This window comes from Aegilops tauschii, chromosome 2 (genome assembly GCF_002575655.3).
Source record: "Aegilops tauschii subsp. strangulata cultivar AL8/78 chromosome 2, Aet v6.0, whole genome shotgun sequence".
Classification (NCBI taxonomy): Eukaryota; Viridiplantae; Streptophyta; class Magnoliopsida; order Poales; family Poaceae; genus Aegilops; species Aegilops tauschii.
In genome coordinates, this window is record NC_053036.3 from 9,419,561 (window position 1) to 9,434,182 (window position 14,622).

At 46.2% G+C, this 14,622-nt stretch overlaps 2 pseudogenes; both read left to right on the forward strand.

Annotated features, from left to right (window-relative positions):
- Positions 1-5,934: 5,934 nt before the first annotated feature.
- On the forward strand, positions 5,935-7,386 carry LOC109772682 (putative disease resistance protein RGA3; annotated as a pseudogene).
- Positions 7,387-9,012: 1,626 nt separating this feature from the next.
- On the forward strand, positions 9,013-10,509 carry LOC109772697 (uncharacterized; annotated as a pseudogene).
- Positions 10,510-14,622: the final 4,113 nt, after the last annotated feature.

A 14,622-nucleotide genomic window follows, 5' to 3' on the forward strand; every position in this document is an offset into this window, starting at 1 on the left:
AGGACCCCGCTCCGCCCGCTCGCCTCAGGGCATGCCACGCGGTCGCCTTCCACCGGCCGAGGCGCATCGCCACCTCTGCACCAATCCCCGGCTGACACATGGCTCATCGCGACTGGCCTGGGTGGTGCACGGTTCGGCGCCCGTCCACAACACTACATGCGGCGCGTCCCGGCTCACCTGACAGAAGTGGGGCCAGGAGCAGGAGCAGCGCCCGGCGCTGGTGCTGGACCCAGCCGCCCGACACGCGTGCGACCCAATGAGGATACGCCAGCACGACGTGCGTGATCCGAGGCTGATTGCGGCAATGATGAGATGCCCTCTCCACCGGGATCTTCTGCGGACGCTGCTGCTGATCCATCAACGCCACCTGCCACAAAAGATCCAAGCCTTGCAGATTTGGCTGCAGCGGGCAGCGAATCCCTCTCGGGATCAGCAACAGCGACTCCTGTTCAGCCCGCAGGATCCTCTGTGGCTACACCGCTGATTACTTCATCACCACGTCGCACAAGACTTCAAAAAGGGGTAATACAACCTGTCAATTATAAGCATATAACCAAATATGGTATGATTTGTTCTACAGGTGAACCTGATGAACCAAACATACTTGAAGAAGCTCTTGGTGATGAACGGTGGCAGAAAGCAATGAATGAAGAATTTATGGCACTAAAGAAAAATAAGATATGGCACTTAGTTCCTCCACAGCAAGGTAAAAACCCGATTGATTGCAAGTTGGTATTTCGGATTAAAAGAAAGTCTGATGGAACTATTGATAGATGCAAGGCTAGACTCGTTGCAAAAGGCTTCAAACAACGATATGGTATAGACTATGAGGACACATTTAGTCCAGTTGTAAAAGCTGCAACCATTCGTCTTGTTTTGTCTATTGCTGTTTCCAGGGGCTGGAGTCTCACACAGCTAGATGTACAGAACGCGTTCCCCATGGTGTTCTGGAAAAGGAAGTGTACATGAAACCACCTCCTGGGTTTGAAAGTAAAACTACTCCCTCTTATGTATGCAAACTTGATAAGGCACTATATGGTCTAAAGCAAGCACCAAGGGCTTGGTATTCTCGTCTCTGTCACAAAATGCAAACACTTGGTTTTATTCCTTCCAAGTCTGACACCTCATTGTTCATCTACAACAAGTTCAACACATGCATATTTGTCCTCATATATGTTGATGATATTATTGTGACAAGTTCATCTGATGAAGCAATCACAGGACTGTTGAAAGACTTGGGGGCTGATTTTGCTTTAAAAGATCTTGGAGACTTGCATTATTTTCTTGGAATTGAGGTGAAGAAGCACAAAGATGGACTTCATCTCTCTCAGGAAAAATATGCTACTGACCTGGTCAAGAAGGTCCGTCTGCAAGGTTGTAAACCTACACCCACTCCATTGTCTAGCTCAGAAAAGTTATCTCTTACAGAAGGTACATCTCTGAGTCAAGAAGACAACACAAAATATAGAAGTCTGGTAGGAGCACTTCAATACCTTACTCTCACCAGACCTGATATTTCTTTTGCTGTCAACAAAGTATGTCAGTTCCTTCATGCACCCACTACTGTTCATTTGACTGCTGCCAAACGTATAGTAAGATATGTCAAAAATACTGTAAGTGTTGGTCTCAACTTCAGCAGATTGTCTTCTACTCTTGTCAGTGCCTTTTTTGACTCTGACCGGGCAGGATGCCTGGATGACAGACGTTCTACTGATGGTTTTGCAATATTTTTTGGGCCTAACTTGATCTCCTGGTGTGCTAGAAAGCAAGCTACAGTCTCCAGGTCAAGTACAGAAGCAGAATATAAAGCACTAGCAAATGCTACAGCTGAAATCATATGGGTGCAGTCCATGCTCAAGGAACTTGGTGTGAAAAGTAAGCAAGCTCCATGCCTATGGTGTGACAACCTTGGTGCTACTTATCTGTCTGCAAATCCTGTGTTCCATGCAAGAACAAAACACATTGAAATAGATTTTCACTTTGTCCGAGAAAGGGTTGCTCAAAGACAACTTGATATTCGGTTTGTACACTCTAGAGATCAGATTGCAGATGGATTCACTAAACCATTGCCAACAAGGAGTTTTGAAGCTTTTAAGCATAATATCAACTTGATGAAGTTATGATTAAGGGAGGGTGTCAAACATGTCATACTTGTGTACCTAGCGCACCACCTAGCATACATATCTTTTCTGTTGAATACAGGCTCGGTATAGGATAGGTTGGTAGGAGTATCTTCTCTTTATCTCTATCTCTTTGTAACCAACTCTATCTCTTGTTCTCCAAGCCTTGATCTCTTGTAATCCCAACAACTTATGTATGCGCTGTTCAGGGAGATGCACCCCTGCTATATAACACGAACCCGTCGCCTCTAACGAGGTAAGACGTTTCCGCCATCGCACATTCATGAGTGATCTGCTGGATGTCTCCATGGAGATGAGGTCCCAGTCTTTCCATTCTCTAGTACGTATAAAATGTAAAACGAGTCCAACGAAAAACAAATGTATGATGATTAAATATACATTTTTTCTAAAGAATGCAGAGAGCCGCCCCTCCTCCTAACCCTAGCCACCCCTCCTACTCACCCCCCCACCCCACCCCCCTCTTCCCTTCCTCGCCGCCGCCTGAGGCAGCCGCCGGGCAAGCCCGGGGCGCCAAGGATGGTGGCGGCGGGGCCTCAGTTGCCCTGCTTCCGCGTGGGGAACCCCGGATCTGGAGTGGCGGCTCCATTGGCAAGGCACGGCCGGCTAGCAGCTGTGCGGGCGGTGGATCTTGTATCCCGGCCGCGCGGGCGGCGGGATCCGGTGGTCGTTGGCGGCAGCTTCTGCAGCGGTCGGTGTGCGCGATATGGCGCCTCCCCTCCTCCTTTGTTCGGCGTGCGGGCCAGCCTGGTCGGGCCACGCTTCCTCTTGGTCACTGGTTTTGTACAGGAGGCGCTGCTGGTGGCGGGGATCTAGTTCTGGCGAAATCCCTGGCCGGCCATGACCGGCCGCGCCGACGGCGACGCCTGATGTTCCCCTCCTTGGCGGCGTCGGTATGGACTGATCTCCTCACTTCACCTTCCCCTAGGTCTCGCGAGCGAAAGCCCTAACTTTGTTGGGCGGCGACGACGCTCACGGCGCCGTTCCCTTCTTGAAGGCGCTGCTTTGGGAACCTTGGGGTTGGGTGGCGCTTGTGGGTGGTCGGTGACGGTGGTGGTGCGGCCCTATCCTATCATGGATATACGTCTGTTGCTTGGAGATGGACTCGCGTAGGTGGAGGTCGTCGTCTGGCGTCGTGGTGGTGTCAATGGCGGAGGACCTGCCAAGTCTCGCGTAGGTGGAGGTCGTCGTTTGGCGTCGTGGTGGCGTCAATGGTGGAGGACCTGCCAAGGTTGTCACCTCAATTTGCTCTGAATATGGACCAGTGGAAGATGGCGGCGACGACACATGTGAGTGCGTCGGACCGGTTTGAGCCCCGGACCCGGTAGATGGCTCGGACGGGGCCTCCGGCTTTAGATGTTAGGCTTATGTGAGAGGTCTGGGTATGCGGCCCAGCTTGCACCCCTTCATCATTTGGATAGGAGTAGCGGCAGATGTTGCCAAGCTGATGGATTCAGGCATATTGTTGTTCTACTTTGTAAGGTTCTCGAGAATAATCAATAAAATTGCCGCATGCATCTCCCATATGCAGAGGCCGGGGGTCATCCTCCTTTTCTAAAAAAATAAAAAAATACCTACCACTTATATTAAAAATACTAGCCAATTTTGTCATGTTGCTTGGACAATTGGCTAGTCCTTCTCACTTGTTTGGACGTTAAGACAATTAAGTGCATGTGTGACCACACACCCTTGAACTCGTCAGTCAATGGTTCAATGTTGTTTTATATGCTCGAACTACAATATTCATCTCTATCTCAAGCACCCAGCATTTATCCATTCGAAAACATTTCTCATGTTCAGATTAGTATATTTTTTCTCAACAAATTTGTACTCTAGTATAGGGTATCAAATTTATATATATTATAGCATATTTTCAAACAAACAATAGTACAACGAGTACTAGTAAAAACGGTCACCTCTATTGCAAAGCAGGTTAAGGTCGATGATTTGGTAACCCTGGCTGCATAGGAAGCTTAATGGTAAAACCATCATATTCTGCCCTACATCATCCTGCTCGTCATCTCAGCTCCCTGTTTGTCGTGTTTTGTCATCAAGGACAAAAGTCAAGACAAACCATCATATCTAAGCTATAGCACAAGTAGAATGAAGTTGACACCTTTGATTCTCATTTTACTACTAGCTTATAAGATTTCCCTACATGCACACCAGAGGTAGTAGCCACACCTCTCGACCTTTTGAATTGATGCGTGTTGATAAGTTTGAGCCAAATATGAAATCATTAAAAACTCCACTCTGGGAGTACTCTCTATTGTTCTAAAACATATATCTCTTCAGCACATCGACACGCAGAAACTTCTATGCTAATAAATGTATGATCAAGAACCACAAGAAGCCACAGGGTAGAGAGAAAGCACGAGTGCCACCGTTAAAGTGGAACCGTGGAACTCAACATTTATCTAGTGGCGCGAGTGTACCATTTCTCTTCTGGATTTTTGTTTTCCAATCTGAAAACAATCATGAAAACCACTGTTTGCGCCATGTCCGTTCGAGGTCCTTCTGTTAGTTTTTGGGCCAAATGATGAAGCAGTTTTTGTCCATTCCAGAGTGTTCCATTCTTTGGTAATTGCTCAGACCATACTTAATCATTACAGGGAGTCTAGTTGGAAGAATACTCCTAGTTTTAGTATTAAACAAAAAGATGTTATCGTCCAGGTTGCATCATACTATTTTTGGTTTCCATGTTTACCATTGTGGAGATCAGTATCAGGTCAAGACTGAACTCTGAAGAATCACAAGGTGCAACAGTTTTTGATTCAAGACTGAACACACTTCATGATTGGGTTCTGAAGAACCAAGGAAGTGAATATACAAGCGAATTGTTTTCATACATAAAGAAGTGAATTGTATTTCTCATTACTGACCAAGATAAAGTGTGCATCGTTCCTTACCAATGAGTTGCAATCAGGATGGTCGCTTCCGGACGTGAATTTGTTTTCTTGAATATTATGAGAGCCAATCCAAATATCAACTTTGTACAAGTATCCAATACCTGCATGAATCTGAAAAACAAATGTGTACACATATATAAGTTTATCTTACAGCAAGATTCCTTTTGAAAGTTTTTTTTTGGACTAGTGTCCAATACCTACAACAATCTGAAAGAAGTTCACCGTTCCCAAAAAGGCCAAATAAAGCCTAGGCGGTAAGATATCTTCAAAACTCAGACGTTCGACATGGTTAAGAGTGTTGCTGACTATATGTTGGTGCCACATGTGAGTGACCATGATTTTCATTTTTTATGTACTTTTATTATATACAGCTACTCCCTCTGTAACAAAATATAGGACGTTTTTTTTTGTTTCACGTACAATTGTTAAACACCCCTTACATTTTGTTACAAAGGGAGTACAATACTGCAATACAAATGCACATAACATCACACGGTCAAACTTGGTTAGAGGTGGTAGAGTGCACATATATATGGGTTGCCATGTAAAATGTGAAAGGATGGAGTCCAATGCAAGATAATATACATTTTTGTTATTGGAACAATAGTTAATGTTGGACCTACCATGAGTACTAGAAATACTGGTCTATGTTTTCATGCTGCTTGGACAGTTCGCTTGTCCTTGTCAACATGTTTGGGCGTTTAGACAATTAAGTGCCCATGTGATCACACACCCTTGAATTCGTCGTAGTTGATGTTGTAGTCATCGCTACAAACTTTTCTATATTTTAAGTCACTGTAAGAGTTCGCAGAGGCTTCGGTAAAAAAAATAAAGTGTCCGCAGAGGCCAGTTAATTTGTCCAGAGAGAAGGATTCCCTCATCAATCCATGGAGGTTGCCATATCTGCAGTTACAGGTGAACTTTTGAGCAGGTTCATCTCCTTCCTGATGAACAAGTATCGCTCCTCCTTAAGCCATGCACACCCAGAGGAGCAAAAGAAGGTGGTGGAGAGGTTGCAGCACCTCCTGATGAGGGCTGGCACCATCGTCGAGGAGGCGGACGCACGGTACATTACCAACTCTGGAATGATGACACAACTCAAGAAGCTCTCAGAGGCCATGTACCGAGGATGCCGCGTGCTGGACACCTTGAGGTACTGAACCCTCCAAGACAGTGGAAGCTTCGACGAGGTTAGCAACGATTCATCCATCAGCTGCTTGTATTTAGCCAACCGTTCTCGAACAACTGGCAAGGCCGTGCACCTCGAGTCACATGATGCCTTGGAAAGCTTAGAAATTGCTGTTGCTAACATGGCAGAATTTGTCGTGCTTCTGGGTGGATGCGAACGCATGTCTCGTAGGCCATACGACGTTTATCTTTACACCGAAAACTTCATGTTCGGCCGGCATGCTGAGAAGCAGAAGCTCTTGATCTTCTTGCTGCAGCACAATGACCCTCATGGTGATCATGCACCTGCCATTCTTCCAGTCATAGGTGGTGCCTCGGTAGGAAAGAAAACTTTGGTTGCTCATGTGTGTGGCGACGAAAGGGTTCACTCACGCTTCTCCTCCATTTTGCACTTGAATGGAGACAGCTTTATGAGGATACTTGACAACGGAAGGAGCATGTTTGGGATGGTGTTGGTGGTTATTACGTTTGCTTCTGATATAGAAGACGATGATTGGAAAAAGTTTCACTCCTTTGTCATAACAATGGGCAGAGGAAGCAAGATCATCATCATTAGTAGACTTCAAAGGCTAGCTCGATTCGGATCGGTGAAACCGATTTTCCTAACTGTTCTGTCTTATGACGAGTTGAGGTACCTTCTCAAGACACTGGTATTTGGAAGTGTAGACCCCATGTAACATCCACGGCTTGTAGAAATAGCAGATAAATATGCCAAGGTTTTGCACAGTACACAAGGTTCACTTGTCGCAACAAATATGTTTGCGGATGTGTTGAGAAGGAACCTCAATGTTCAGTTCTGGCGTGGTATATTGGAAAGGGGGATACGAATGGTTAAAAGAAACCTCTCCATATATGGTGTGCACCCAACCATCCTTATAGAACAAGGCCATCCGGTGGACATAACGGACTTTGCATTGCATCCACTTAGCATGACACGTTATACAGTTAATGTTTCAACCAAGAAGCAATCGCCAAGTGTGACATTTGGGCAATTGATAACAGATCCTAGTGTTAGACCAAAAGAAGACTTCATTTTAATTTCATGGGAATCAAGGATACCCCCTCATAACTCGTTTGCTCATTTTGTTACGAGTCATGCTCAGGATACACATGAAGGGCCAGGGAGGAAGCGACGAGGAGTGCCTATGTAATTTTGTTTCAGAGCTCGCATAATGTAACCCATGTTGTACTTTCTGATGCATGAAAATAAGATGTGTTCGTGTGGCCATGGACAAACCATTTTAAAGAGTGATTATATACCATTAAACTAAATGTGTTGGAGATCTCAATTGTAAATAAAACTGTACTATCAGATCCAACGACCCCCCCCCCCCCCCCCCCCCTCCACCCTGCAGTTTCTAGATAACAAAAAACATCATCTTGCACCATGGAATGAATCCTAATCCATATAGGAAGGTGAGAAAACTTAACTGAAATAAGAAGTGAATATTCAAGTGTTGTCTATTTTAAGGACTCTGAAACTTCTGAACATTCAGAACACACTTTAATTTGAAGCTGGCCAAAACAGGATAAAAGCTTTGCCGCTTTCACTCAAGGTTCACCAACAGTTCAGGATTGACTAAATGTATCCAAACGGCATGATTCTACTCGTCATTTACCATTTCCTTGTTGTCTCTAGTTTGCTGTTTAAGCCAGTTTTAGCTGCTAATCTTAGCTGAACTAACTGCCAAGTGCCTAATGTGACCGCTGCGGAAGTATATCGCCCCAACTAATCTTTGGCAGAGAATTTCATTTTGGGCCACTCGGTCCTCCTTGAGGCCGTCCTGTTCGATTTTGGGCCACAGTGATAGCTTTTTTGGGGGTAAATTTTAGACTATCTCATGCTTCGGTAATTTTTTCTGACTGTACTCAGTACATGGAGCAAATACACAGGAGGTACCAAACAATTTCCTGTAGGAGGACTACTTTTAGTTTTTTTAATAACAAAACCAAGTTGGATCCCAGTATTTGCTTTTCCATTTTTACCATTGTGGAGATCAACGTCAGGACTCTAAGAATCCACACAGTGCGACAATTTCCGATTAAAAGCTGAATTAGTACAAAATAAGCCGCACAGAGAGTGGGGGCAAATGTAGAAACAAACTAGTTACATGTGCTCAGAAAAATTATTAAGGTATAGAGTTGTGATTCTAATCACTGACCAAGATAAAAGGGCACATATCATTTCTTTGTCAATGAGCTGCACGCTGCTTCTCTCCACTGAAGCTCATCTGAAAAAACATAAACAATTTTCAAGGTGAAACACTGCAATAATAGACTGCACATACATGGGATGCCATTCCCTCCAGTGGTAGAGGGTGAACCAAATATAAGAGGGGGGCGATTGTGCAGCTAGTTAAGAAACAGCCTCTCAGCCTTTGCTAGCCCATAAAATTAGGCTATGGGTCATATATCCTGTGGCCAGAACCCGGGATGGTCCCCAAGAGGCTCCGCCAGTGATTCCCTCGTATGTATAAAAAATGCAAGGAGTTCAACAAAAGACAAATGCAAAGATGATTAAATATACATTTTGCAAAGGGACAACAATCAATTTGGACCTAACGTAAATATTACAAATACTAGCTGGTTAATTCTTTTTAATGCTGCTTGGAAAGTTCGCTGGTCCTTGTCACGCCTTTGAGCTTTAAACAAAGTATCCGTGCCTTTCACCCACCCACCCACCCACCCACCAAGTCGTCCAGGGACACTTTGTTTAAATGCGATTGATACTTCAAGTCTTGCAGAGACCAGCTTAGTTAAATTTGTCCAGAGATCAACCAGTAGCTTACCTCATCAATCCTGGCCATGGAGGTTGCCATTTCTACAGTTGCAAGTGAGCTTGTAAGCCAGTTCATCTCCCTCCCGATGAACAAGTATCACTCCTCCAGCCATGGACATTCAGAGGAGAAGGTGGTGGAGAAGTTGCAGCATCTCCTGATCAGAGTAGGCACCACCGTTGATGAAGCGGACGCTCGATACATAACCAACTCAGGGATGATGATGCAGCTCAAGATGCTCTTAGAGGCCATGTACAGAGGGCACCGTCTGCTTGATACCTGGAGGTACCGAGCTCTCCAAGACGGTGCAGGCTTTGACGAGGTTAGCAGCAACAACTCATCTAGCAGCAGTTTGTATTTAGCCATTCCACTCAAGCGTTCTCGAACAACAACGGCGAAAGACGACAAGGCCATTCGCCTCGAGTCACATGATGCTTTGGAAAGCTTAGAAATTGTTGTTGCTAACATGCCAGAATTTGTTGTGCTTCTGGGCGGATGTGAGTGCGTGTCTCGCAGGCCATATGACGTTTACCTTTACACCGACAATTTCATGTTTGGCCAACACGCTGAAAAGCAAAAGCTCTTGAGCTTCTTGTTGGAGCACAACGATCCTTTAGGTGATCACGCATGGGGCGTCCTTCCGCTCATAGGTGGTGTTGCAGTTGGGAAGAAAACTTTGGTTGCTCGTGTGTGGCGATGAAAGGGTTCGCTCACGCTTCTCCTCTATTTTGCACTTGAATGGAGACAGCCTTTTGGGGATACTTGATGATGGAAGGACCATGTTTGGGACGATGTTGGTAGTTATTGAGTTTGCTTCTTATGTAGATGATGATGACTGGAAAAAGTTTTTCTCGTTTCTCTTAAGGATGAGTACAGGAAGCAAGATCATCATCGTAAGCAAACTTAAGAGATTAGCCCGGTTGGGAACGCTGAAACCGATCTTCCTAAGTGTGCTATCTTACGACGAGTTGAGATACCTTTTCAAGGCACTATCCTTCGGGAGTGTAGAGCCCGCAGAACATCCTCGGCTAGTACAAATGGCAGATGAATTTTCCAATGAGTTGCGCAGTGCACATAGGTTCACTTCTTGCAACAAATGCCTACGCAGATGTCTTGAGAAGGAATCTCGATGTTCAGTTTCGGGAGCGCAAAATGGACAAGAGGATGATAGTGGTCAAGAGGAACCTCTTCATGTATGCCGTGCACCCGAACACGCTTATACAACAAGGCCAGGACATAACAGAGTTTCCTTTGCATCCACTTAGCATGACACCTTACACAGTTGGTGCTTCAGTGAAGAAGGAACTCCCACGTGTGACATTTGCGGAACTTGTAACGGATCCTAGTGTTGTCCCAAAAGGAGACTTCACTCTAGTTGCATGGGAATCAATGATACCCCCTCAGAAATCATTTGTTTATATTGTTACAAGTCGTGCTCAGGATATACATCAAGGCAGCGCCTTGCCAGGGAGGAAGCGACAAGGAGTGCCAATCTAGTTTTGTTTCAAGACTTGTAAAATGTAACTCTTGTTGTATTTTCTTGATGCATCGTTGCTGTGAACCATTGAACTAAATATATCACAGATCTCAATTAATGTACAGTAAATGCGCAAAAGTGCTCTTCTTATATAATGCTTCAAGTCTCGGACTCTCGGGTAGTTTTTTTTTCGAAAAGGAGGTTATCCCCCGACTCTCTGGTAGGTGGCTAACCGATGCAACAGAAATTAAACATACAAGAAAGAGGTATATGCATCATCAACATCATCATCATTGCAATGTTATGGATAGCATTCTGCTATAATTGATAGTGAAATAGGGACATGTTTAGATACAAATTACAGAGGAATTGATTTCAAAGAACCCTGGGAGCACTGCGGCATCGCGTTGCATCTGGGAGGCTCCCGTGCCAGCCCTTGAGGTGCTCGTAGTCGGACTAGCTACTCACCTCCCATTCTCCCTCGCACTTGACATCGGCGACCGCCATGGCTCCGCCCGAGGCGGGGCTCGCTGCTGGCCTAGGGAAGGCAGGAGGATGCTCGTGGTTGCACCCATGGTAGGTTGGGGAAGAAGGAAGTTGGGGGTCGCACATCATCTGCGAGGCACACGTTGCCGCTGGCGAGGCTCCTACGCTAGCCCATGAGGTCCTCCCAATCGACCTGCCTAGGCGCCTCCCCTCGTCTTACTTGAAGTAGGTGGCCACCATGGGTCCGCACGAGGCCCGACGGGGATGCTACATGCTGCACGGTGGCGCCGCTCGCCGGTAGCCGACGCCATGGCGTGTTTGGGCTTTGGGGAAGGAGGAGATTGGAGATCGATTAAGTGAACAACATCGCCAGTAGGCACTGACCGTCGGGCCCCACGGTAAAACGGAAACGGTATGACTCTTGCTAAGAGCATCTGCAGATCCCTTAAAAGCTCGCTGGCATGTTTTTCCTGCTAATTTACAATACAAGCAAAAAAAAAACCAGGCCCGAAAAAGTCCTGTAAAAACGGCCCGACATGTAGAATTTTTACGGGAGGCCGGAAAACCGCTTTAGAATCCGCAATATATACCGGAGCGAGGCCGTTTTAGGGTCCACATTTCTTCATTTCCCATATCCCTCTCTGCCGCAATTCGACATCTCCGGCGACAAATCCCCTTTCCCCCGGCAGCTTTTTGTGGCGCGCGTAGCCATCCGAACCTTGTCCTGATGTCGAGCGCATGTCACCGGAGGGGTGGCCGAGGGTGATTGACGGCCGATCGGAGACGCTTGAGCATGGGCGAGAAGATTCGCTCCAGCCTGTCGAAGTTGCTCCAAGTCCGGCTGCCGGCGCTGCGGGAGAGAGCGTCGCACTTCTGCGCCTACTCCTTGCGCCACTCCTCCACCAGCGGGCGGAGGGAGGATCTCCCAGTCTCTTCGTCGTTGCGGCGCTTGCGAGGCGGCGCGCGTGGTTCGATGCGAAGGTTTTGCACAGCATTCAAGGTACACTTGTTGAAACAAATATGTTCGCGAACATGTTAAGAAGGAATCTCCATGTCCAGTTCTGGCGTTGCATATTGAACAAGGGGATACATATGGTTAAAAGAAACCTCTCCATATATGGTGTGCACCCGACTATGCTTTAGAACAAGGCCACCTAGTGGACATTCCGGACTTTGCTTCACATTCACTTACCATGACAAGTTATACTGTTAATGTTCCAATCAAGGAGGAATCACCAAGTGTGAGACTGGGGGAAATTCTAGCAGATCCTAGTGTTAGACCCAAATAACTTCATTCTAATTTCATGGGAATCAAGGATGAAAGCTGAATAAAATTGTTGCTTATAGATGATTTGGTGCGGCATACAAGAGTATATAAGAGGGTACAAACCGACTTGGGGTAGGGGTACAAAACTGACTTGGACTAGAAGTCGTATACCATAATGACTACTCTAACACCCCCCCGCAGTATCAACGGCAGGCTCGACGACGTTGAGACTGAAACAGATATCTTGAAAAGGCTTAGTAGGCAGTGCCTTGGTGAAAATGTCAGCAAATTGAGCCGTAGAGGGAATATGAAGCACCCGAACCTGACCAAGAGCAACCTTTTCACGAACAAAATGAATATCAATCTCAATATGCTTTGTGCGTCCGTGTTGAACTGGATTGCTGGTCATGTAAACTGTTGATATGTTGTCACAGTAGACAATAGTGACCTGTTCAATAGGCCTGTGTAGCTCGGAGAGTAACTGCCAAATCCAGATTGTATCTGCAACGGCATGTGCCACAGCGCGATACTCAGCCTCGGCCGACGAACGTGAGACTGTAACCTGTCTTTTCGAAGACCAAGAAATCAAATTGTTACCAAGAAAAACACAAAAACCGGAAGTGGACCTTCGAGTGTCAGGACAACCAGCCCAGTCTGCATCAGAGTATGCGGTAAGCGAGTTTGGAGAAGAATTATTGAGGTGGAGACCATGATTGAGAGTTCCTTTTAAATTCTGAAGAATGCGTTTAACATGATTATAGTGAGGAACCCGGGGATCATGCATATAGAGACATGCTTGTTGAACAGCAAAAGAGATTTCAGGACGAGTAATGGTGAGATATTGGAGAGCACCTGTTAGGCTACGATAGAGAGTAGGATCGGAAAAGGGTTCACCGGTAGCCGAAAGTTTAAAACTAGTATCGACAGGAGTGCGAGATGATTGACAGTCAAGCATACCAGCACGATTAAGAAGATCAAGAATATACTGGCGTTGGGAAAGAAAAAGGCTGGAGGAATCTCGAACAACAGCAATGCCTAAGAAATGATGAAGGAGTCCTAGGTCAGTCATAGAAAATTCAGATCTAAGAAGAGAGACAATATGATCTAAGAACTTTTGAGAGGCGGCGGTAAGAATGATATCATCTACATAGAGAAGTAAATAGGCAGTGTCAGAAGTTTGATGATACACAAAAAGAGAGGTGTCGGAGAGAGATGGAGTGAAGCCTATTGTTTGAATGAAGGAGGAGAAGCGTTGAAACCAAGCTCGTGGGGCCTGTTTAAGACCGTAGAGAGATTTCTGAAGAAGACATACATGAGTTGGAAAGGATGGATTTTCAAAACCCAGAGGTTGCTGGCAGTAGACAGTTTCTTGAAGGGAACCATGGAGGAAAGCATTTTTAACATCAAGTTGGTGAATGGGCCATGAAGAGGAGACAGCAACACTAAGAACGGTGCGAATGGTGCTAGGTTTAACAACAGGAGAGAAGGTTTCTTCGTAATCAATTCCTTGTTGCTGAGAAAAGCCACGACAAACCCACCTGGCTTTATATCGTGAGAGGCTCCCATCGGAGTGGAACTTTTGGCGAAAAATCCATTTGCCAGAAACAATATTTGTATTGGGAGGACGAGGAACAAGTTGCCAGGTGTTGTTTTGAAGTAAAGCATTATATTCTTCTTGCATGGCAGCGGCCCAATTGGGATCAAGTAGAGCAGTTTTGTAATTCTTTGGAAGAGAAGTGAGAGATACGGAGGTATGAAGGTTTAGGCGGTCTTGGGGTTGATGAAATCCTGATTTGGCCCTAGTACGCATGCGATGATCATTAATCGGGGTTGCTGTAGGAATAGCACGAGGGGGTAAGGTGGGTACTGGTGAGTCCGGCGCAGCGGAAGAGTCGGACGAAGGAGTAGGGCTGGGTGGTGGAGTGGGAGCAGGGCTGGGTGGTGGAGTGGGAGTAGGGGCCGGGGGTGTTGGGGAGGGAGCAGGGATCGGGGGTGTTGGGGACGTCTCGGGTGGGGTGAGTGTATGGTTGGGATTGGCTATGGTGGGTGTTAATGGTGGTGGTGATAAGTTGTGTTCGGCAGGTAGGGGAGTATATAGTTGGAAAGGACGGGGAGAGGGGGTGTTTGCGAAGCTAGGGGTGTTGGATGGTGTAGTAGTGCGTTGTGAGAAAGGAAAAATGTGCTCAGCAAACGTGACATGACGAGAGACATGAACGTGTCCGGTGTGAAGGTCGAGACAACGATAGCCTTTGTGCTCGTCAGAGAAGCCGAGAAAAGCACATGGGATAGAGCGTGGTGACAATTTATTTGCAGAAGTGGCGTAGGCATTGGGAAAACAGAGACAGCCGAAAACACGAACCGCGGAGTAGTCGGGGTGGGA